Source organism: Scyliorhinus canicula, chromosome 7 (genome assembly GCF_902713615.1).
Source record: "Scyliorhinus canicula chromosome 7, sScyCan1.1, whole genome shotgun sequence".
Taxonomy (NCBI): Eukaryota; Metazoa; Chordata; class Chondrichthyes; order Carcharhiniformes; family Scyliorhinidae; genus Scyliorhinus; species Scyliorhinus canicula.
This window is the reverse complement of record NC_052152.1, coordinates 192,401,764-192,427,051: the sequence shown is the minus strand read 5'-3', so window position 1 is coordinate 192,427,051 and position 25,288 is coordinate 192,401,764. Positions and strand designations below refer to the sequence as shown.

Below are 25,288 nucleotides of genomic sequence, written 5' to 3'. Positions count from 1 at the left end.
GGGATACAGACCCTGGAAGTGTAGAAGATTTTAATTTGGACGGGCAGCATGGTCGGCGCAGGCTTGGAGGGCCGAAGGGCCTGTTCCTGTGCTGTACATTTCTTTGTTCTTTGTAGTCTGTGGGACAGCTCTCCCAATTTTGGCACACTCCAGATGTTAGTAAGGAGGATTGTGCAGGGTGGACAGGGCAAGAAGGTATGCCTTCATCATGTCTGGGACTTCGGTCGATGCTGGAGGATTCATCCTGTTTTATTTTTAAAAGCTTTCTTTGTGGCAGTTTCGCACAATTGAGCATATTGCTCGGCCACTTCAGAGGGCAACTCAGAGTCAATGACATTCCTGTGGCTCTGAATCCATGTGTAGGCCAGACTGGGTAAGGATGGCAGATTTCCTTCCCTGCAGGACGTTCACGTACCAGCTGGACTCTTACGACAATCTGCTTCCATCGGCACGATTACAAATACTAGCTCTTAATTCCAGAATGTTTTGATGAACTGAATTTAAACTTCCCAGCAGGGGCAGTGGGATGTGAACTCATATCCCCGAATCATTAGTCCAGACCACTGGATTACCAGCCCAGCACCCCAGCCACTGTGCCTCTGTAGCTGCAACGTAAATTTAAAGCCAGGTATTTACTTTGATGGAGCAGCTCTCTGTTGTGAAGATTTTGCAACATTGCTCTTTTCCAGCTTACTCTCTCACACTTTTTTTTTTGCAAAACTAGAGTCCTTTTTTTGAAATGTCAAAGGAATACAGAAGACGCAAAGTAGCTGCTTTTATTACACAGAATTAATCATACCTCGCAGCCCAAACTATGAGAGGCTTGAAGTTTATATATAAAAAAAAAAGCACCTCAATACGACTAACACATTCAACTGCAAATAAGCACCATCAATCATTGTACAGTCAGAAACTCATGTGTGCTCCTACCTGCTAGTCACTGGCATGACTTGCACAGTCTCTAGAGCACGCTGGTTGGTTTTGTGTGAAAAACTACTTGTCAGCAGGCAAGTGGCAGGTGTGTTAGGGAACATTTTAGAGTTTGCAAAGTTCTTTTTTCTTTCCCCCCCCCCCCCCCTCTCCTTTTTCGTGAAGCAGGTCGATAAATGAGATGACTGCGGTGTCCACAGAGGGGTAATCAGCCGTCCATCCGCAATCTGCTCCAGCCCTCCACCCCCCTCACCGCCCTTTGTGTTGATGTGTCGCCGCGCTTAAAACCCTTTGATTCCAGTGCTCCGCGGTTACGCTGAGAAAAGCCACTTGCTACTTCAAGTGACGTTCGACTTCAAATGGCACTATTCCCCGGTGAGATGAATATCTCACAACTGCAAATTATGGAACAGCAGGTCGGGACTAACTTCATCATTTAGGAGCCGATAGGTGAGAGTCAGCATCAGATTAAGGAAATGCTCAAGGGTTTTCTCAGCTTTCATAGTACTAATGAAGCCTGTCATTGCGTTTATATGGAGGCAGCTGAATTGCTCAGTCTGTGGTTTAAAATCCACTTATTAAGGCATAATGAAACTAAGCACGCTGCTATCGCTGGGAACTTGTAAGGGGGGAGCTATGAAAACAGGGCTGGCTGTAAGCTACTGTAATGACATGATAAAACTATCTCCATATGGCAACCTTTCAATGCTGTTTCAACACCCATACCATCACCCGGCAAGCTCAAGGCAAGCTTGTCAGTTGCAGATTGTGTTGTGAAACGCCTATAATGTTATTCCAGTTGGGTTATTTATGCAGGGTAACAGAATTATAATCAAACCGTACTGTCCCACCAGAATACCGGTTCAAAGCTTTGCATCAGCATAACAGCTTTAGCTCTTCCTCGAAAACAAAACCTCCAAATCTATCCAGAACGCGTACAGGGAAAAATAAATCAATGGCTGTGCCTGAACCTGCACCAGGACTAGCTCAGAATATTAGAATCGTCCCTTGAGTATTGCCAACCCGCGCGGGTTTCTCAGGAGATTGTATTCTGCAGGCCGTGATCCACAGAGTGTGACACACAGAAGGAGCAGGGTGCGTGCAAGAGCCACTGCTCAGTGGCTGGGCCATCTCTGTAACTCACAAGTGACGAATGAGTCACAATGGTCTTCGTTTCACATCTTTTGTTTGTACAACATGTCCAAATCTGTCAAACTGCATGCATTGTGATTGGGGGAAAAGTTAGTCGCCACAAGCATCTCCTTTACAATGTACAGAAAGTACAATCGACCAAGCAATGCCCGGCAACACCAAGTCCCAACAATGATCACACGCGACTATATTTCTAAAGGGTTTGCACACTTTGCTCCACATGGACCTTAATGAGCTGAACCCTGGAAGATAGGGATGGAAGAAATCAGGGGCTATTTGTGGTGCTGACTGCGCAAAAACGTATTATAATACCACAAATTGCACATTGTGTGTTCACCACTGATCAGCTCATTAGGCAACCGTGTGAGCAAAGCCATACATCTTCTTTCAAATAGTCGGACCCTATTGTCATCTTGCTGCCATCTGTGTGTTCATGTGCTGGAACAGGCCAGGCTGTTTCCATAACGCTGGTGTAGGACAAGGCAATGGTGGCTGGACAAATAAAGCCTCATGTCTCAGGAATTAGCTCTGCAGTCAATTTGAAAAGCTGAACTCTTCCTCAGTTGGCCCAGTCCAGGAATTTCTCACATTCTGGCCCACCCCAGGGCTGAAGTACAAGAACCAAGGTTGACACAACAGTGCAGTACCGAGGAGGTGCTGCTCTACCAGTCTTTCAAATCAGGCAATAAACTGAGGGAGGGCACATCTACTCTCCGGGATGGAGATGAAAGATCCCATGAGAGTATTTTGAAGAGCAGGGGAGCAATCCCCGGTGTTCTGTCCAACATGTATCCCTCAATCAAAATCACTATCGGAATACTTCCGTGAGAGTTTGCTGTGCGCAAAATGGCTGCCATGTTTCCTACATTATACCATGAGCCAAACTTCGAAAGCCATGTCCCACGGTTGTGAAAAGCGTCATATAAAGACAAGTCTTCTTTTTCTTTCTTTCGGGTTGATTTGTATGAATTGATTTCAATTTGTAATGGAAATTGGTGCTTACTCTATTTAAGGATCATTTTCAACTGGTAGCAACAGCAAAACCAGATCAATGATCACAGATGCAAATTTGGATTTCCAACGGTGAATTCAGATTTGTAAATACCCGACTAGGTTCAGCTCCCATTTACACTGCTTTTAATATGGGCGAAAGAGGACAGCAGTGATGGCAATATGGAGCACGCACATTTTCAAGAGCACTCATAACACTCTCCATTCAATCTGCTGGAAATGCAGTTTAGCTAACGAACCCGCCATGAGATTGCGCAGTGTTCCACTTTGTTTCCACCTAAGTTAATGGGTAAATGTTCCCTCCAAGTGAAGAGAGGTATGATGTGCATTCTGCGCCCAAGAAGCACGTAGACAGTGATACAAGTTGTGACACTGGGCGGAATTCTTCGGCTCGCGATGCCACAGACGCAAACCGCGATCGGGCGTCCTGCCAAAATAGAGGTCCGTGCCCAGTGCCAATTCGGGGCCCCATGCTCCGCCCTCCCTGGTGGCGATAAGAATGTTTGTGCCCCGTGCCAGTGGCGGTGTGCAAAACCGGCATTTACATGCATTTAAATGTGATTGGCGGGTTGGACACAGGATGCTCCGCCTTACCGTGGTGCTCCGCTCCTCTCAGGCAGATGTCTCCCGGGCGTGAATTGTTACAAATATTTACAAGCGTGGACTCGGTGCCATGGCTGCGGGGGATGGAGTGGGAGGCTAAAAAAACACTGTAAAACAGTTGAAAATTGTCGGGCTTGCTTGGGGGTTTGGCGGTTCGGGCTGGGTTGGGGGATGGCTGTCCAGGCTAGGGGCCATAGCGGACAATGACTTGGTGCCAAGTCGGTGGACATCGGGTGTCACCCTCGGGATCGGTTAGCCTGGCTCAGACCCCCATTGCTGCAGTCTATCTTTCAAAATGAACCTTTGGTGCTACTTACAGGCTTGAGTCTGTGGCCCACGCTGGGGGGCCATGCTCCTCACTGGCATGGAGCTGTGGATCCACCTTGGACTCCCGACCTCGGGGCAGGTTTTCTCTGAGCCTCCTTGGTGCTGCAGTGAGTGTGTGCTAAGTGTGGCGCCTAAAGACAGCTCCCGCTGCCAGACGCTTTGGCGCAAACTCTGGCCCCAGCTGTTAGAATGCCCTCTGGGCCGAGAATCGCTCAAAATTTGCGCCAGCAGAGAGCTTGCCTATCAGCATTGCTCCCCAAATAGTGCCCCCTATGAGAACACGAGCTGCACTCAATTCAGTCCCGGCACCAACACTTTGGGGTGAATTCCCTGCTGGCGGAATTCTCCGTTCTACCGGCAGCGCATCCCCAGCCGCGTGTCTCCCAGGGGCATGGGGTGGCCACAGTAGGAAATCCCATTGGCCGGCTGCGGGAACAGATATTCCGCTGCCATTCCCAGCATGCACGGGGCTGGGGAGGCGGAGAATTCCCCCCTTTGTTTCCCAAATGGAGAATTTCGCCCACATTGACTCAGCAACCTCGCAATTGTGTTGTCAAATAGATTAAAATTGTCAGTCGCTAAGGCAACTGAACCAATACTGAGGCTCCATGTCAACAGTAACAAATGAAGATGCTATGTTAATCCCAATAAAGATACCAAAAAACTATTTTTGCAAGAATAAGGGTCTGGATTCTCTGTTCCTGAGACTATGTTGGCGCCGGGGCAGGATTCGTGGACTTTCACGAAGCAAAACTGGCACCGAACCTGGACCGATTCAGCTACCGTTAAGGGGCTAGCACAGGTGCCACATGGAAAACAATCGATTCCATTGGAAAACGGTGCGGGATTTGCCGGGTCCATGATTGACACTCGGGAGGCTGACAAGCTGCAGCCACACATACACACTTAATAATAATAATCCTTATTAGTGTCCCAAGTAGGCCCACATTAACACTGCAATGAAGTTGCTGTGAAAATCCCCTAGTCGTCACACTCCGGCGCCTGTTCGGGTACACTGGGGAGAATTCAGAATGTCCAATTCATCTAACAGCATGTCTTTCAGGACCTGTGGGAGGAAACTGAGTGCCCGGAGGAAACGCACGCAGACACAGGGAGAACGTGCAGGCTCCGCTCAGATAAGCCGGAATCCCCACTCCCCACACACACCATCCCAGCCAACAAGATGGCACTGGTTGTGCTGGATTGTGCCCATACAGCTGATGGGTCGGCTGGGGCCAGGGGGCAGCTAGGGGGATGCCTGGGAAGAGGTTGGGGACGGGGGGGGGGGGGGACACCCATAGGACCTGTGGCTCGAAGTTCAAAGTGGGCAGTCAGCGGCGTGCGCAGCTGTGGCAATTGTGTTCCGTGCCCGTCCATCCCGACCCCACAGCTCACCTCCTGGTCACCCCCTGCTATTCCCTCCAGCCCTGGCAGAAACCCCCCCCCCCCCCCCCCGCTCTTCGGAGAATCGGCGGACCGGCGTCGGGGCGGCGTGGCGCGATTCGCGCCCATCCCGCCGATTCTCCGGTCCGGCCCTGGGGTGACAAAATCCCGCCCAGGGTCCCAGGTTCGATTCCCGGCTTGGGTCACTGTCTGTGCGGAGTCTGCACGTTCTCCCTGTGTCTGCGTGGGTTTCCTCCGGGTGCTCCGGTTTCCTCCCACAAGTCCAGAAAGACGTGCAGGTTAGGTAATTTAGACATTCTTAATTCTCCCTCAGTGTACCCGAACACGTGCCGGAGCGTGGCGACTCAGGGATTTTCACAGTAACTTCATTGCAATGTAAGCTTACTTGTGACAATAAAGATTATTATTTCCACTCCAGCGTCCTATGAACTAAGGAGCCAAATGTTTTAGAACAAAGCCTAAAAACAAGCATACACAGGGAGATCAATACATAATGACATGGTGATTCTACACCATCAGGTGGCAATGTTAGAGTCATTTTACTGTTCATGTTAGTCTGCCACAAAGTGTTTAAACATATTAACCTAGGGCTGAGAGTCAGGTTTAGTGCTAAGCACAGACAATCCCAAGATTTATTCCACATGGCCTAACATTACAGTATTAGGAGAACTGTAATCCTATTGAACATATTATTGTGCGACACAGCCTTCAAATAGACCAAAATTACGTGATGGTTTCAGATTCTCCCCCATTGCAGCTTCAATTTAATTTAGGAAAAAAAAAATTGCATGCTTCAAAGAAATGCGCAAGGGATTTGCTTTAGCACAATATTTTGAAGAAAATCATTGAGTGCTTGGTGACATGATGCCACCATTGCACTGCTTATCGATGGTTCGGAGTGTCACAACATTTAAGCAGCATTTTCTATGATAGAACCCATGCCTAAAATGCTGCAGCCAGCAAGCAAATTTATAAATAGCAAGTGTCATTCTGGCAAAGTGGAAACTCTGCAGCAGAAATGAGATGCGGGGTGAGACTGGAAAAGGAATCAGCCAGAGCAATGACTTTAATCTGATTTTTTTTGGAGCCGAGAGTAATGGCAATTTTTCGAATTGCGTACTTTGATTCAGAGTACTTTGAACTGAGAGCTATGACCCTTAAATTACACCATGGCACAGTAGCGGATGAATATCTCCTTCCCCTATATTAGCCGAGGCATTAGAGTGTTAACTTTGAACCGGTTAGTACCCCAGCTGGAATAGGGCAGGTAGGAATTTCAGACACCACACGCTGTGGCTTGTCCTACAGCTATGTTTCAGAGTGTTGCTGAATGGAGACCTTTATCACAATCATGATTCTGCCATAACACATGTCATCGAACCATACAGAGCTGAAGGAAGCTGGGTGGCCCGACATTCTGACTCTTTGAATGAGCCATCCCAAAGAGCCCCTTTCCTAACGTTTACCCCGTAATCCTGCATTTTGTCCCCTTTTCAAGTATTTATCTTATCCACTTTTGAAAGGTACTAGTGAATTTCCTTCCCCCATCTATTCAGGTAGTGCATTCCCCCTCCCCCCTCATGTCCCCTCTGGCTCCTTCACTAATTATTTTAAATCTGTATCCGCTGGTGACAGGTCCTCCTGTCATTTCTCCTTGTTTACTTCATCAAAACCCATCACAATTTTTTATACTTTGATAAATTCTTCATTTAACCTTCTCTGCTTTAAGGAGAATAATCCCAGATTCTTCTCCGTTCCATTTGTCCCTCATTCCAGGACGTTTCCTCTGCACCATCGCTAAGGCCTTGAGATCCTGTTTAAAATGTGGTGCTTACAATACTCCAGTTGACACCAAACAAGTAATTCAGGAATGTCTGACGCCTTTTTATCATATTTTCTTGAGATGTGAGAATCACCGGTAGGACTGGCATTCATTAACCATCCCTAAATTGCCATTGAGAAAGCAGTGGTTAGCATAACTTCCTTGCTTTAATATTCTATATCCCTCGGTGTATAAAGCCCAGGGCTCTGTCAGTCCTTATCAATTTGTCCTGACACTCTCAAAGGTTTGTGTGTGATTTATGAATTTGTCTTTCAAGAATCCAGGCAGCCCGCAGAAGCCTCAACCTCACCTTTCCATTTGAGAGCGCATAGGGTCCAACCCTGAGCATTTCACAAAGCTTTACCCAAGCATGTTCAGCACATAAAGATCCCAATGCACCTTGCCACTCAGTTTATTGTATTGGATGCAATGTGTTCAAAGTTGGAGGTCTCTGGGCCCTCTTAGATCAATGCTTTGAACGTGATTCAACAAAATATTTCTATCGGCATGATCCTCCGGCCATGCTGCGTCGGAAAGTCAACTTGCTGCTGCACAGCGTAGCTGTTGAAAGCTGGGAGACCCCGCTACCTTGATCTACCCGCCTCGCAACGCCTGGCAAGAGTCAGCGCGATCTCGTGAGGCATTGCAATGTAAATCCCACCCACTATGGGCGGGATCACGTTTTGGCAAATCTGCATATTAGAGCGAGGCAGTAAGTCTGACTCTAATGTGCAGATTCCCGAGCTACCTGAGGCTTGGGATTCAGCCCCTTCGTCTCAGGGATCTCGGGCGAGTGCCGTTCAGCACTGTTCCCCACAAACGGGAGTCTGATGGAACGGCACTTGTGGGAGTCTCCCCAGGGATTGGAGACCCAAGCTGCATGCCTTTTGGGCAGGGTGGTGCCCTGGAACTGCTGGTGCCACCTAGGTACCCTGGAAGTGCTAGCCTTGCACCCTGGCAGTGTCACTTTGGTGCCATCCTTTGCAAGATCTAAAATGATCACACAGGATGTTGCAATGTGAAGCCTGACCGTTGTGGGCAAAGGATCATTTTTGGCAAACCTGCATATTAAAGTGGAACAAATAGTATCATTTCAATATGCAGCTTCATGAGGCAACCAATGCATTGGGATCTATCCCATTTGCCTTGGAGACCTCAGCCGAGCGCCGTTCAGTACTGATCTCCACAAACAGGGGTCTACCAGGGGATTGGAGGCCCCCAGAGCCATGCCCTCTGGGCAGGGTGCTACCCTGCCACTGCTGGTTCCACCCTTGGCACTCTGGAAGTGCCAGTCTGGCACCCTGGCAGTGTCACCCAGGTGCCAGCCTGGCACTGCCAAGGTCCCAACTGGCATTTTGTTGCGCGGTGGTGATCAGAGAGTGGGTGCTCTGCACAGGTGTGGGGGTTTCAGGGGGCCCGGAGACCCCTTTACAGTGAGTTGGGGCTTGAGGGGGGTTTGGGAGGGGTCATAGAAACAGAGAAAATAGGAGCAGGAGGAGGCCATTCAGCCCTCCGCGCCTGCTCCTCCATTTATCACGATCATGGCTGATTATCCAACTCAATAGCCTAATCCTGCATTCTCCCCATAGCCTTTAACCCCATTCACTCTAAGTGCTACATCTAACTGCTTCTTGAAAGCATACACTGCAGGATTCTCCGTCAGCGGGATCCTCCGCTTGGCTAGCAGCGCACCCACGCCCACGGATTTCCGACGGCGTGGGATGGCCACAATGGGAAACCCCATTGACCGGCTGCCAGAAAGGAGAGTCCCGTTGCTGGCAGTGGCACGCCCCACCAAAAACGGGGCTGGCGGGTCGGAGAAGCCCACCCACAATGTTTTGGCCACAACTACTTCCTGTGGTAACAAATTCGACAGGCTGATCACTCTCGGAGTGGTCCTGAATGGTCTACCCCGTATCCTCAGACTGTGACCCCTGGTTCTAGACACCCCCACCATCGGGGAACATACTTCTTGCATCTACCCTGTCCAGTCCTGTTAGAATTTTATAGATTTCTATGAGATCCCCCCCCCCCTCATTCTTCTGAACTCCAGCGAATACATCCTAACCGATTCAATCTCTCCTCATGGCAGCACTCCCTCGAGAGCAAGAACATCCTTCCTCAGATAAGGAGACCAAAACTTCACACAATATTCCAGGTGTGGCCTCACCGAGGCCCTGTATAATTGCAGCAAGACATCACTGCTCCTGTACTCGAATCCTCTCGCTATGAAGGCCAACACACCATTTATCTTCTTTACCGCCTGCTGCTCCTGCATGCTTACCTTCAGCGTAGGACTTCCGGAGATGGCATGTAGGTGGAAGTCACACTTTGGGTGGCTCCTGCTCGAGACTCTGGTTTTTGGACTTTAATGCCTGGTTTCAAGGGGAATTTTTTAATGAGCTGGTGCAGGAAGGTATAAGGAAGGTGGGGAATGTCGAAGACCCAGAAGAAAGGTGCTGGAAAGAAGGGAGCAAGCGAAAGTGCGCTGTCGAATGAAAGGGTGAGTCCGGCAGGAGGAAATATGGCAGAGGCTGGATCGCTGGGTGAGCCCCCCCCCCACAGTGGAAACTCTGACCGAAGTGATGGCCGGAGAATTTGAGAGGCAGTTCACCAACATATGGAGGTGCTGCAGAGGGAGATAATGGCTGCGATGAAGGAGTGGTTGAGGAGGCGATTCTCCCCCCCCCCCCCCCCCCCCCCCCCCCCCCCCCCCCCCCGTGAGGACAGCAGTGTCGATGACATCGACCGAGGTACGGGAGCAAGGAGGGAGGTCGAAGGGGCTGGAGGAGGCACTGTCGCAACACAGTGACCAGTTGACCGCGATGAGTGACGAGCTGCGGTGGGTGGCAGAGGCTAACAAAGGGCTCAGAGCCAAGGTGAAGGACCTGGAGAACATTCGAGGTGGCAAAGCCTATGGATTGTGGGTCTGCCTGAGGGGGTGGAGTGCCCGAGGCCGACTGAGTACTTTGCAAAGATATTGGCAGAGCTGTTGGGGGAGGGGGTAGATACCTTCCGATATGAGCTGGACAGGGCACAACGGTCCCTCCAATTTCTAAGTGCTCTGTCCTAAAATCTTTGAAAATAGATTCTAGAATTTTCCCCACTACTGACATCGGGCTTACTGGTCTATAATCATGCTTAGTGGTTACGTTAGGGGCTCGAGAGATCCGGACGCCATCTGCTCTGAGAGGTTTCGGCGAGCAGGGCTCCTCAGTGCAGGAAACGGGACTGAGTGTGTCCTCGGCCACACGTTCCCCACCGAGGCAGGAAACGGGGCTGAGTGTGTCCTCGGCCGCACGTTCCCCACCGAGGCAGGAAACGGGACTGAGTGTGTCCTCGGCCACACGTTCCCCACCGAGGCAGGAAATGGGGCTGAGTGTGTCCTCGGCCACACGTTCCCCACCGAGGCAGGAAACGGGACTGAGTGTGTCCTCGGCCACACGTTCCCCACCGAGGCAGGAAACGGGGCTGAGTGTGTCCTCGGCCACACGTTCCCCACCGAGGCAGGAAACGGGGCTGAGTGTGTCCTCGGCCGCACGTTCCCCACCGAGGCCCCACATCTAACCAGAGGCATGTTAGATAGTGTTGCGTTTCTTGGCGCTCACAGCACCGGGAAGCACGTGGCTAAATGCACTCGCTATGGGACACAGTTCCATTTGGTTTGATGACGCTCTGAGTAATTTTTTTGGGGCCTTGGGGAGTTTCTTCCCGGTCAAGCCCACACTCAGAAATGTTTCCAACACAAGGTGTTGAACTCGCTATTGAGGTCGACTCCTCAAAGATTGGGGCGCCATTTTGAAAGGGTGGCCCGATCGCTAAATGATCTTGAGGCCCCCCCCCCCAAGTGAGGACTACCTGCTACAGGGGGCCTCCCTCTTCATGACTCCCCACCCCCTCCTCCTTTTGGGCTCCTCCTTTCAGGACCCCCACCCTTCATCTTCCCAAACTTTATTAGGCTTCTTCATACCCACCCTTCACACCCGCACCCTTCATATCCTCCTTTATCCCCCCTTTCATGGGTTGGGCCCTCTCAAGCATAGAACCCTGGCAGTGGCACCCTGGCAGTGGCACCCTGGCACCATGGCAGTGCCAGGGTAGCAGTGCCAAGGTATAAGCCCCATAGTGCCAAGGTGCCGGAGGGAGAGCCAGCGGACCACCATGCCCTATCCCCTGCCACACAGGGGTCTCCAAAAGCCTGCGAAACCCCCCAAATACTATTAGTACTAAATGGCTTCCTGTCGAGGCCTCGCTGGGGAGGCCGTTGGTTCCTGGGGCCCTGGAGAATACGGTGCAAGCATATTTAAATTAATCTAATGGCGCATTTAAATATGCTGATCTGAATCTCACCCAATGCAGGCGAATCTCATGAGACATCTCGGGCGTCGAGAATCTCGCAAGATTGAACGGCCTCGTTGCGCCACCAGGTCGGGCACGACACGGCCGTTAGTCGCTCCCTTCTATTCCACAAGAAAGGGTGACACCTTGTGTGATGTCTCATCACTACTTGTTTAGAAAATTCTGAAAGCTAAAGTCTAAGTCGGCATTGGTGCTCCATTTCCAAGCATTCAGCATCAGAAGTAAGGACCTGATACAGAAAGAAGTCACTTCAATAATCCTCTCTTGTTTTTAGCACGCTTTGGAATTATCTTGGAATTTAGCATTGACTAAATGTGCTCCAAATATCAGGGTCACACGTGTCGATGGCCAAACCGAGTTGGAGCGCGGCAAGTGGCCAAAGCAATGGTGTCGACGATCTGTGTGCCAGTCCGCTGCCTCTATTCCCAGCCCAAGTGAGGTCTGGAGGATAGCAGAGGGAGAGTGAGCTGATAAATTCACCTGCAGCAATGCTCAGGCCAATCGATTAAGTAGCTAATTCAGAGCTGGCCTTGGAATCTTTACACGTTTTCATAGGGTAGTGTGACTTTCAGGAGCTTTCTAATGCAGACCAGCAGGATGGGAGGAACAAGGTTGTTTGCATTTTGAAGGCAGAACATAACTTATAAGTGGCAATGAAGAGAACCACTCAGGCATTGAGCTGCCCCAAAGGTGCGAAATCCTCCGCACCTTTGGGGGCTAGGACGGCGCCGGAGTGGTTTGCGTCACGCCGGCCGGCGGGAAGGGGCTTGGTGCCATGCCAACTGGCGCCAAAGGGCCTCCGCCGGCCGCCGTGAATTGGCGCATGCGCAGGAGCGCCAGCGTCTGCTGGCGTCATCCCCGCACATGCGCAGGGGGTTCATCTCCACGTTGACCATTGCAGACCGGTACAAGTATGGCGCGGAGGAATAGAGTGCCCCCACGGCACAGGCCCGCCTGCGGATCAGTGGGCCCCGACAGCGGGCCAGGCCACCGTGGGGGCACCCCCCGGGACCAGATCGCCCCGCGCCCCACCCCCCCCTGAGGATCCCGGAGGCCGGCCACGGAGCTGGGTCCCGCCCGTAGGGACTAACCTTGATTTACGCCGGCGGGACCCCCATTAAACGGACGGGACTTCGGCCCATCGCGCCCCGGAGAATTCGGGCGGCCCTGGGGCCCATTGCATCGCGCAGCTCCCCGCCATTCTCTGAGGCAGGCGGCGCGATTCACGCCGGGGCGATTTTTGGGGAGCCGGAGAATTCGGAGGACGGCGGAGTTGGGATTCACACCGACCCTCGGCAATTCGCCAACCCGGTGGGGGGGTCGGAGAATCCTATTGCATTTGACTGTCGTCCGTGGTAGTACAATCTAAAACTGTACCTCCGACGGAAAAAAAAGCAGGCGTTGAATTTCATTGATACCTGACATTTACCAGTATGGCACTATGGAGTGAAATAGAGACTCTCCCTATGTAAATAATAATAGGATTAAAGAAACAAGATCAATTTGCTTGCAATGCATTCTTTGATAATCACAAACTCCAAGCACTCAAGGTAAATCGGCAGTCAAACTCACTTTAATGCACTTATCTGCCTGCACTGTTCAGAGGACGAATCCCTCAGTAAGAATGTGCCACACACTTTGGATAGTCGGTCCACTCCCCTTTTCAACGGTTGAATTTAATAAGTCTTGAAAAACACTGGAAAGCCCCCTTGGGGTATTGTTGAAACTACTGACTGAAGAAGCGATAAAGTCATCATGCATATGAAATTCGGGTTGGAAAGTTAATTTGTGCCGTAGCTTGAACATTCAGCCACAGAAGTATGATGAGGGTGCCCTGAAAACTGAGCCTTCAGGCCATAATTCTAGTCTTATTTGAACAAGATTAATAGTCCCTTCGAAAATGCGAATATGATGTACTCACTCTGACACACAATATTGATCGATGCTTGACTAAGGTCAAGCACTGAATACTCAAAGGTATTTACTCAGTGCTTTGAAGTAAATCCCCATCCTAAATTACTAACAGTAAACTTTTTTTAAGTTCTGACAAGCAACTTAAGCTTTATTTTTGAATGGCAATGTTGAAATGTTTCTAAGCTAATCATGCTTCCAATTTAATTGCTAAATTGACCTTTCTCTTGATGTCACCAGTTTAATGTCAACCTTGCTCCTTTGCAAAATCTGAGACATCATCTAAAAGACAATTCATTTGAAAACAAATTTGACAATAAAAATGTTAATATATGGGCAGACTTGGAATTAAAGCAGTTTTTGTTTCAAAACATTTACTGACATTAGAAATGTCTAAATTGCTTTAAAGAATTATATCCGTGCTTCAAAATGAGATGCATTTGCAAAGGAATTGATAAGTAAATTGCAAAATGTATGTGTCCAAAATCTAATAGATTCATATTTCCCAAATAGTGACAAGTTCCACTCAATACCTAATGGAGTGGGACACATTAAATATAACTATTTGTTCAATTGCATTTCACCTTTGTCTTCATGTTGCATCCTCTTCTAATTGTTCATCTCACCTTCAGGTTTTCCTCATTGTAAGACGTACATGATATGAAATATTTCTTTCCAGCCAATATATTGCAGGCATCATTCTTGACAATCAATAACAGTAATATATCCAAACTCCCATTCTTCCAATTTCTGGAAATAACATTCAGCACAAGGTTATTTGCACTTTAAAAAATTAAAGTCCTGAATTTACATTTCGTTAGTTTGTGTCGGCTTCATGATACCATTCTTTGCAAATTGTAATAGGAGATTAATAACTTACACATCAACACGGGGCCAAGGACAGATTGTGCATTGAAAATTGAGTGGAGAGGGAGGTTCTGTAATTCATCCAAGACATTAACCCATATTAGAGTCAGTGATGTTTTAGTACATTGGAAATATTTTTTTTCCTCTGGAGAAGTTGCAATTTATATATCTTCTTTATTTTTGGTCCATAAATTCATTCATTTCGTGGGTCATAAATCTGGGGCATCAATATTTTCCCCACCCTTTAAAAGCAATGTGACCAGAAGTACACATGAGAATCTTTTTTTTAATATACATTTAGAGTAGCCAATTAATTTTTTTCCAATTAAGGGGCAATTTAGCGTGGCCAATCCACCTAACCAGCACATATTTGGATTGTGGGGGTGAAACCCACGCAGACATGGGGAGAATGTGCAAACTCCACACAGGCAGTGACCCAGGGCCCTGATTCGAACGCGGGTCCTCAGCGCCGCTATCCCAGTGCTAACCACTGTGCCACATGCCTCCCTTTATATGAGAATCTTAACCTGCTTGAAGTAAGATGCATTGTTCCTGCCTCTCCATGATGGTGGATGGGATTGTGTACAGTTGTGTTATTGTCAGTGAACAATGGGAGTGTATATCAGGAGCTATAATAGTCCTTTGGAATGCATGGAAAAACTCAAAAAGAATTTGTGGAATGTGTTACACACAATGAGAAAATGCGTATGATTATGTTACAGCCAGAATATATTGCAAAATATTATACTAATTTCAGGTAGGTGTGACAATGTGTTATGGTCAATGCATGTGGATACATTCAGTAATGATTTACCACCCTCCGGCGTTTACCATTTTGTGTCAAGAAGCTAAAAAAGGCTCTTTGTTCTGTATTGTTATGTCTGCACATTTGCCCATCTCCCTGCACACAGGCCCACAGGTTTGAGGGCATTCCCACTGTGAAAATGGACCGTTCTTACCTCCCTCTTCCCACTCCTTTGCTTCAGGGCATTCATCCAAGGTGGACCAAGCAGCCTTCTGTTTCAGGTGGGCTCCAGTGTGCAAACTGGGGCCTCACACAGGCTGTCACATCATGGTGCGCTTTTGAGGTCCCAATGGGTGCAACATGCACCACGTGCTGGCTGTTAGGAAGCATGACCAGGTCCTGACTCCACAAAAAAACTTCCAGCTCAGTTCCAGCCAGACAACCAGAGTTCCACCAGGCCTCCATACCACCCTTTAACTCCCAACTTCTATCTCAGGTCTGCATGGGAACTGCCAGAATTTAAGATCCTTTCACCTCTCCCACTCCCATCTACTCCCTGAACCCTTGATTCTGCACTCGCAAATCACTGCTCATATTGAAATGGCTGAGGCCCAGCAACAAGGACTTCAAACGATGATGCAAGCACCATTTCTATCATCCCCCAACGTGAAGGGTCCATACAGTTCTCCCATTTATACTTATGCTTAATTTACAAGTTTGTCCAGTTCCCCAATGTTTGTACAGTTCCAACAGTAAAAGGTAGCCTCAGATGGCCACAGGCTGCTTTCCCCTTTGAGGGGGAGAGCTGACTGGTGGTGGTTTAACCTGAGGATCACCACATCTCAGGCGAGGAGCTCCTTCATGAATAACCTCAGCTGGTATGGGAATTGAACCCGTGTTGCTGGCCTCAGTGGCCAAGTGAGCACATTACAGTTCCCACATTACAGCACCGGAGGAGGTATTTTGCCCAATGTGCCCATTCTGACTCTTTCACCGAGCTTTCCAATCTCACCCCTTGTTCTTTATCCATAGCTCAGTAACGTTTTTCTTTTCAAGTATAATAATAATAATCTTTGTTAGTGTCACAAGTCAGCTTACATTAACACTGCAATGAAGTTACTGTGAAAAGCCCCTAGTCACCACATTCTGGCACCTGTTTGGGTACACGGAGGGTGAATTCAGAATGTCCAATTCACCTAACAAGCATGTCCTTCAGGACTTGTGGGAGGAAACTGGAGCGCCCGGAGGAAACCCACGCAGACACGGGGAGAAAGCGCAGACTCTGCACAGACAGTCACCCGAGGCTGGAATTGAACCCGGGACCCTGGCGCTGTGAAGCAACAGTGCTAACCACTGTGCTGCTGTGCCGCCAGATGCCATTTTAAATTTCTGTGAAGTTCAGCACCATGAAAAATCCTGAGGAAAGTTATGAAATCTGAAAGGTCAATCAGTGGGAGTGGGATCAATTGGATAGCTCTTTCCCAGACACAATGGTCAAATGGCCTCCTCTGTGTTGTAGGATTTATGGACCTGTGACTACTCCTGTGAACCTATCCAGCCCAGAGCAGAATACTCTCAGTTTTAGTCACAGGTTTTCAAATTCTTTTGCAGTAAATAGTTTTGTCCGTAGAAATACATATTTTAGAATGGGCTGCAACGAGGACAGACCAATTATCCACAGATAAAGTAAGCCCTAACTTGATGGGCGAAATAATTTAATTCTATTCTCAGCCCATCTTTAAACGATCTCACATTAAAATGCTTCAAATGATCTCAAGCTACATTGAAATAATCTGCAGAGAAATTAAATGCAATTAAAGAACTCTTGAAGTGATTTTAGACGCCGTTATTTAATATTTAAATAATAGTCTTTTCCTGTCAGTCTTTTTTTTTGCAGGTCAGCAAATCAATTTGAGATCGTCCATGAGATTGCCTATTAAAATCAAAATTGGTCTCATTCAAAACAGTTCCCCAAAAATGGGCGTGGGTTGCTTTTGGCGGAAGCAGTTTGTGCCATTGCGGACAGCCAAGGGGCATTGTTGGAAACGTGACCCTCATCTCCCAAATATGAACAAGCTCGCGGGTCGCTAGTTCAATTCCCAAGCAAAATTATATTAATTTGGGAGAATTTTCCATTTACTTCTAATTTAATAAGGAAAGCTCCATATATTCAGATTGGACATTCATCCTTTAATCTGGCCAAAAATAACAAGTTAGCTCGCGACATCTTTCATTGCTCCCTTTTTCCAACTTTATTTTTTTTACTCGTTTGTTTCTTCCCCCCTCACAAATTCTTTTTTCTGAACGCCGAGGTGGAGAATGGAATCATCAAATGAACATGTCAGTCGAGCGGGGAGGGGGGGGGGAACATGTTATTCCGAACATGGGAACAATTATGTGAGGACCAGCTCGAGGCGCTTGTTAATTTAAGGCAAAAAAATAGCTGGAGTGCCAGCATTTAGTGTACATTTCAGCGCGGATAAATGCTGAGCATGCAGCCTGCCAAACACTCAGAGTCGATCAGGAATTCAATTCGGAACATTAGAAGCTCTAACTACTTCCTTCATTTTTTTTTAAACGACCTGAATGTGTGTATGAGGAAACCCGATCTCAACAAATTTATAAAATCATAGATCCCACCATCGATCGATCCGCTGACCCTTTCAGCGAGTCTCGGGAGATCAGTGGCTGCCCAATCTCTCCCTCGACAAAAGACACCCAATTTAATTTTTCAAAGTGAACTCCTCCTGGTCATTTTTCAAGCCATGCCGGGGCTCCAGTCTCTCGGTATTAAAGTAAAAACAAAGAGATAAGCACAGCCGTATTGTCCCGTCCATCTAGATTTCACCCGCCAACGGAAACAAAACCAGAATAAAAGCTGATATGTACTGGCAGGCAGAAAAACAATACAACCAAAGAGTCACAAGCTGAGTAAGGCAGAAACTGGCAGACATGTCCTCAGTAAATGTCCATTATTCACCTACATTTTTGCACAATTAAAAATACTAATTTAGAAGAAAAACCTTGGGTGGCTGCACGGCGCGGCCAGGTAGAAATATTCAGTGACTGGAAGTTTGAACATGTGTTAATATTTATCCCATGGGTAAAATCCAAGAGGGAATGTGACTTTGCCTGTGGGATGCACGGAATGCTTGGAGTAATTTCTAGCCAACGTTTCCACTTCCTTTCCTAGGGTTTAATAGACTGAATTTTTGAAAACTGAGAATCAAAATTTTAAAATATGTTAAGGCAGTAGAATAATTTAGCAGTGCCTGCGCGGAATAAGTCATAGGGGAGCGATGGTTTAGATCCAGGGGTGCAGCATCTGGCAGGAATTCAGGGAATCTGGAAGGAGACCATATTTGGATCACAAGTATCTGATGGCTCAGTCAGGTGAACTCATTATGAGGCAGGATCAATTCCTGGTCCGTGCTGATTTAGGGAATTATATACAACCTCAGTGAGCAGACAAAGTTCCTGCTCTGACGGACCCGCACTCAAAAAGTCCTCGCATGTGAATGGAGGACGAGGCCTCGACTGTGCAGATGCAGAATGGCCACTTATGTGAGGTACCAGAGGCAATGAGCCATATCCCAGCATTAGGATTTGCTTTCAATGGAGGAGGGAAGAAAATAGTCTTTAAAAATCCTGGCTATGCCCTTGAGATAGTGGCAGATCAACTACCTTTCCTGACACAGGGTTGACCCAAGACACTTCACAGCAATAGCATGCTTTGAAACGTAGTCACTGTCACATTAAGGGGCTGCTTTAGCACACTGGGCTAAACAGCTGGTTTTTAAAGCAGACCAAAGCAGGCCAGCAGCACGGTTCAATTCCCGTACCAGCCTCCCCGAACAGGCGCCGGAATGTGGCGACTAGGGGCTTTTCACAGTAACTTCATTGAAGTCTACTTGTGACAATAAGCGATTTTCATTCATTCTGTAGGTAACAGGGCATCGAATTTGCACGAAGCGAACTTCCCCAAATGGCAATGAGATAATGGAGGGACAATCTGTTTTCATGGTTTTTTGAAGGATAAGTATTGGTCACTGAGAAGCTCTCTTATTCTTCTTTGAATAGTGCCATTAGTCTTTAACCTCCATTTCAGAGGGTCGATAGGGGCATAGATTTGAGGACAGATCAGACATTCCCCAAGACCACATCACTCAATGGCAGTGATCTATGGTCACTTGACGGAAGTACCAGAGAACTACGGGCATCCATATAACTGCACTGGTCTGACTGAGTCCGAGGTTTAATGAATAGGAGGGGGGGGGGGGGGGGGGGGGGGGGGGGGGGGTGGGGGGGGGGGGGGGGGGTGCGGGGGGATAAAGCTGCAAAGGACAAAATGTCAAAACGAAGATAACTAATAAACTTAGGCTCAGTGGAAGCAGCTCAGGCAGAATCAGCACAAAGAGGGAAAGCTGGACCAAAACTTTTCATCATAACTATCCTGCTTCTCAAAGCACTTTTGCAGTATAGCCACAGTCATAATGTAGGGAACAAGGCAACCAATCTGCGCAGGGCAATGGCCGGATAATTTGCTTTACAGATGTTAATTGAGAGGTAAATATTGGCCAGGTCACCAACTATAACTCCCCTGCTCTTCTTCCAAATAGTCCCATGGGATTTTTATTCTCACCTGAGAGGGCAGACATGGCCTTAGTTGAATGTCTCAACCAAAAGGCAGCACCTCCAATAGTGCAGTACATCTTCATAGAATTTACAGTGCAGAAGGAGATCATTCAGCCCATTGAGTCTGCACCGGCTCTTGAAAGAGCACCCTACCTAAGCCCACACCTCCACCCTATCCCTGTAACCCAATAACCCCACCTAACTTTTTTAGACACAAAGGGCAATTTATCATGGCCAATCCACCTAACCTGCACATCTTTGGACTGTGGGAGGAAACCGGAGCACCCGGAGGAAACCCACGCAGACACGGGGAGAACGTGCAGACTCCGCACAGACAGTGTCCCAAGCCGGGAATCGAACCTGGGACCCTGAAGCTGTGAAGCAACTGTGCTAACCACTGTGTTACCGTGCTGCCCTCAGTACTGCATGGATGGGGTGAGGTGGGGTGGGGACATGGGGGGGCTGGTGGTCAGCCTTGACTTTTGACCACCTGTTCTGGAGAGAACCTTGTGACTCAGAGCTACGCAAGCATGCTACTGAAATGGTAGAGGCCAACGAAACAGGGTTTGGCAAATCCTACTGTTTCTTTCTTAGGCATTGACTGGGGTCCTGGTGCGTTTTAAATCAGCATTGGCATTGGCAACTTTTGGACAAAGGAGATGGTCCTGACAAATCTGTGCACGCTAATTCATTGCCATCAAGAGTCTCAAACTCTAATGAAATACATCAAGCACGCTGTCTCTTCCTGTTTATACACACATCATCCACAAAGAAACTGCTACCAGAATAAATGTGAGCAGTTTGAAGGGTAAATTGAGTTAATTTCCAAAACTGAAAGAGACATTCAATGTATTACAATAGAAAGCCAGTCTGTTAGAAGAAAACAGCTTCCGCAACAGAATAGTACGATCAATTCTGTAAGAAACTGACTTTCCGCAGCACTTTGCATTCCTTTTTCCAAAGCTCCACTCGCAATGGAAGTAAGGGACAGATAGATATTTAGCACCGGATAGGCATTGCTGGTTGGCAGTGGTATAATACGCTTTATTAGGGCAGGAGTACTATACAATATATGGCACAAAGTATTATTTGTCTTCTCAGGTGAAGTTGTGCGTGATCTCGCCTGGCCTTTTTCTAATTGCTGTAAATAGGCACCTGCTTAGGTTACTGGCTAAGCATATACTGAGGTCAGAGGATAATTGTTTCTCTGTAACTCGCAGCTGCTTTTAAACCCCTGGCTGCTTGCTGAGGCGAAAGCCAGAAGGAAGTGACCACCTCTCGTTTTTAAAAAAAACTCTTTTTGTCTTTGAAATGTGACCCCTTAGTTATGAGATCTGACGTCAACACCCTTTCTGACGTTGTTCGAAACATTTTCTGGCCACGCAAGTTTCCATCTACAAAAAGCATGACTTCTTGTCGCAACGTTTGGTCATGGCTTTTGCATCACATTTTTTTTTACATTTTCACGTTGAATTATGAACCTGCCTCGGTGCGTTTTCACGTTATTGTCTGGAGTGCACAGCCTGAAAGGATAGTGGTATCTGATCCAATTCTAACTTACCGAAACCCTGCCAGCCAAGTCCCAAGTCTCACCAAGTTATGTTTACTCCTTGGCTCGCTGACTTATGTAGGCTCCCGGTTGAGCAACACCTCTATTTTTAAATCCTCGCTTGTGTTTTCTGTAACAACCCTCACGGGGTCCACGGCGATGCCTTACTCGATCCCCTCCATGCGACTCACGGAATACGAGCTTCCCCGCTAGTGGGCAGAGACCCACTCTGTTGGGGTGCGTAATTAGCCGGCCCGGTAGTCCAATTGGGGGGTATAGTGTGCGTGTGTTCCGCTGTAGCAGCTGTTTCCTTTCACCTTAAATAAACCTTTGTTCACTCAACTATTCAGCCTCCTGGGTCCTCATATTTTTAAAAAAATATTATTTTTTAAATCTTTCATGGGATGTGGCCGTCATTGCGAGGCCAGTACTTGTTTCTTTTCAGCTGAGTGCCTCACCCGTCCATTAAGAGTCAATCACATTGCTGTGGGTCTGGAGTCACATGTCGGCCAGACCCAGGTAAGGACAGCAGATTTCCTTCCCTAACCAGTGAAGCAGACTTTTTCCTTTGCAACAATCGTTTCATTAGGCTTTTAATTCCAGATGTTTATTGAATTCAAATTCATCCCATCGTTGGCGGCCATTCCTCTAGCACTGAGCGCGTAGCTCAGGAATTCCCTCCTCCATCTTCTGCGTCTCTCCTACCCCGTTTAAGACACTCCTTCGCGCCTATGGCTTTGACCAAGCTTTTGGTCAGCTGAAATGAAATTTTGTTCACCACGCTCCTGTGAAGTGTCTTGGGATAGAACATAGAACAGTACAGCACAGAACAGGCCCTTCGGCCCTCAATGTTGTGCCGAGCCATGATCACCCTACTCAAACCCACGTATCCACCCTATACCTGTAACCCAACAACCCCCCCCTTAACCTTACTTTTATTAGGACACTACGGGCAATTTAGCATGGCCAATCCACCTAAACTGCACATCTTTGGACTGTGGTAGGAAACCGGAGCACCCGGAGGAAACCCACGCACACAGGGGGAGGACGTGCAGACTCCACACAGACAGTGACCCAGCCGGGAATCGAACCTGGGACCCTGGAGCTGTGAAGCATTTATGCTAACCACCATGCTACCCTGCTGCCTAATGTTTTACACATTAAAGGAGCTATATGAATGCAAACTATTGTTGCTGTTATACTTGTAAAAGAAAATCATTGCAGAGCTACGTTGAGTGCAGGAGTGGGACTAATCTTTCAGAGAGAGCTAGGCAAGCAAGGTGAAATGTTTGGCCTCCTCCTCCCCTGTATAATTCTATCATTCCATATTCCAACATAGCTCCATCCAGCCTGGAGAATACACCTGGTGAACTTGAGGAAGCTGCACTGACTCTGGCTCTGAGAAAGAAGTATCTGTTATAGTGGAACGAACATAGAACATATAGTGCAGAAGGAGGTCATTCAGCCCATCAAGTCTGCACCGACCCACTTAAGCTCTTACTTCAGCCCTATCCCCGTAACCCCGCCTAACCTATTCGGACACTTGATGCACAATCAATGGACACGAAACGTAGATAAAGTCCGAACAATAGGCTTTAATACACAAGAAGTGGACCCGGCAGCAGACGTACAGGAGAATGGCAGACTGCAGGGGAACACGGGTTCTTATACCCCGCCTCGCAGGCGGAGCTACCTACCTCTCAGCCAATCGGCTGAGAGGCACATGACATACCTGGGCCAATGGGCAGCGAGTCCTCTGCACCAATGGCAGCTCACACTTCCAGGTACCGTAATACCCCTAGTCATACTACCACAACACTAATGGCAATTTAGCATGACCTATCCACCTAACCTGCAGATCTTTGGACTGTGGGAGGAAACCGGAGCACCCGGAGGAAACCCACGCAGACACGGGGAGAACGTGCAGACTCCACACAGACAGTGACCCAGCAGGGAATCGAACCTGGGAACCCTGGCACTGTGAAGCCACAGTGCTAACCATGTGTGCTGCCGTGCTGCCCAGGGGAACAGCAAAAGAATAAAGAATATTTGAAGCAATGGAAGACAAAGAGAAATGCGATTAGTTTTGAATTGTTTCAGCCGCATTGTAAATATCTGTGATTCTATGCAAGGTAACGCTAAGTCGGGGTGTATTAGGTAGTAAGGAGACAGAAAGGTTAGGAGACGTTAAACAAGACAAGATGACAAAAAGGGAAATGAAAAATCAGGATATCAGAAAGAAAAGGAGAATTCAAACTAAAATGTTTTTATATCTAATGTAAGGAACCAAAGGAATAAAACTAAAGAATCAAAATTATTGATTAAATAGGACACCAAGCCTTATTGTACAGCAGCTAGCGATTGTACTTATGAATGATTTGTTTGTAAAATGCATTTTTTTAACCTTCATTTAACAAACACACAAGCACTTGGGATAAAATAAAGAGCCTCTAACATCAGGAGCATTATCCAGAACGGAGGTAGCATCATTGTGTCTGTACATATTCTCTGTAATGGTGTCTTTATTGGATGAATTGCATCATTAAATTAAAGTGCACAACTAAAAATGCACCATTAATTTCAGAAACAACAGTAAATACATCTCATTTCATATATGGGGTCTGCATTGAAATGTTTCGCCTGCAGCTACCTTTGCAAAGTATTGGAATCACATTATATAAAAAAAAATAACGATGCAGTCACTATGCTAAAGTGTCTGTTATATGAAAATTAATATCTTTTTAATTGTCTGTAACTCATATGCAGAGTATTCATGGTGACGGCCATTAGCTCCCTGTCCATCAAAACCTCCAATGTAAAATGCCAATCCTCATGTTCAACCCCTTCCAAACACAGCCTCCTGGACATCGCGCACTTCCTTCAACCCACCTTAACTGGCTGTGCCTTTAGCCTTCTTGGCCACTAGGTCCATAAATCATTCTCCACCTCTTCACCTTTCTTTCCTTCTTTGAGACATTCCTTAAAACCTACTGAACGTTTGGCTATCTATCCTAGTGCCCCCTTCTATGACCGTGTCAATTGTTGTTTGATTAACACTTTGGGGTGTTTTATGGTGTTAAAGGTTTATATAAATGCAAATTTGAGCTGTTGTGGCATTAAATTCTCGTCAAAGAGTATACAGCACATGTCAGTCATTTACCTAATGTGATACTGTACACAGGGGCATGTAATAATGCGCTTCTGCAACCTGTTTTATAAATATCTATGACATCCAAAGAGCAGCCTTTATTTCAATTTGAGTATATCACGAGGTAATCATAAAGATACTCAATGCACACTGATGGGATCACAGTGCCATTTACAATTCTAATCCAGTCCACAACTCAATCTTTTGAATCTCTAAATTCAAAGCTTGGATTACAAAAGAAAAAGTTCCATTTCTATGGCATCTTTCTTGACCATTGTACAGTGCAAAGTGCTTTACAGCCAATGAAGTCTTTTCATTGACCACCACACAGGAATTGACATCCTCCAAAACGTCTAGCTTATTGATTGCTGTGTTTGTTAATTGTTCATATTGTAAACTTTGATTGTTAATGTTATATTGTGTTTCATTGCAGGAATGTTGTGTATTCATGTTGTTCCTATTTGGGGCAAGATCACTTGGAAGAGTCCAATCACATGATGTATTGATGATGTCATCGGCAGTTTGGGTGGGCTAACAGCAGCCTGTAGAGAAGTCACCTTTCCAATAAAGCTCTTGTTTGTTGATACCTTTGTGGTCTTAAAGCCTATCCTTTTAAAATATCAAGCCACTGTGTCACTGCTTCCCAATATCTTCATCATCATTAAGGCATGGTGGGATGAGAGTTACGTTTGGATTCACTATTGTAGCAGAATTAGCTTTTAAAAGAAATTTGTTATTTATAAAGTTAGTGCAGAAGTCTCTCTTCTGGAGATTATCTATAAAGTCAGCCTTAGAAGCTGTGCATGTACAAGCACCTCAGTGGCC

General features: G+C 47.2%; 1 long non-coding RNA gene across 1 annotated transcript; it reads left to right on the top strand.

The window, feature by feature from the left end:
- Positions 1–1,191: 1,191 nt before the first annotated feature.
- LOC119968678 lies at positions 1,192–25,049 on the top strand. Its single transcript, XR_005461176.1, has 2 exons — positions 1,192–1,380; positions 24,897–25,049. It is a non-coding gene; the product is annotated as an uncharacterized LOC119968678 (long non-coding RNA).
- Positions 25,050–25,288: the final 239 nt, after the last annotated feature.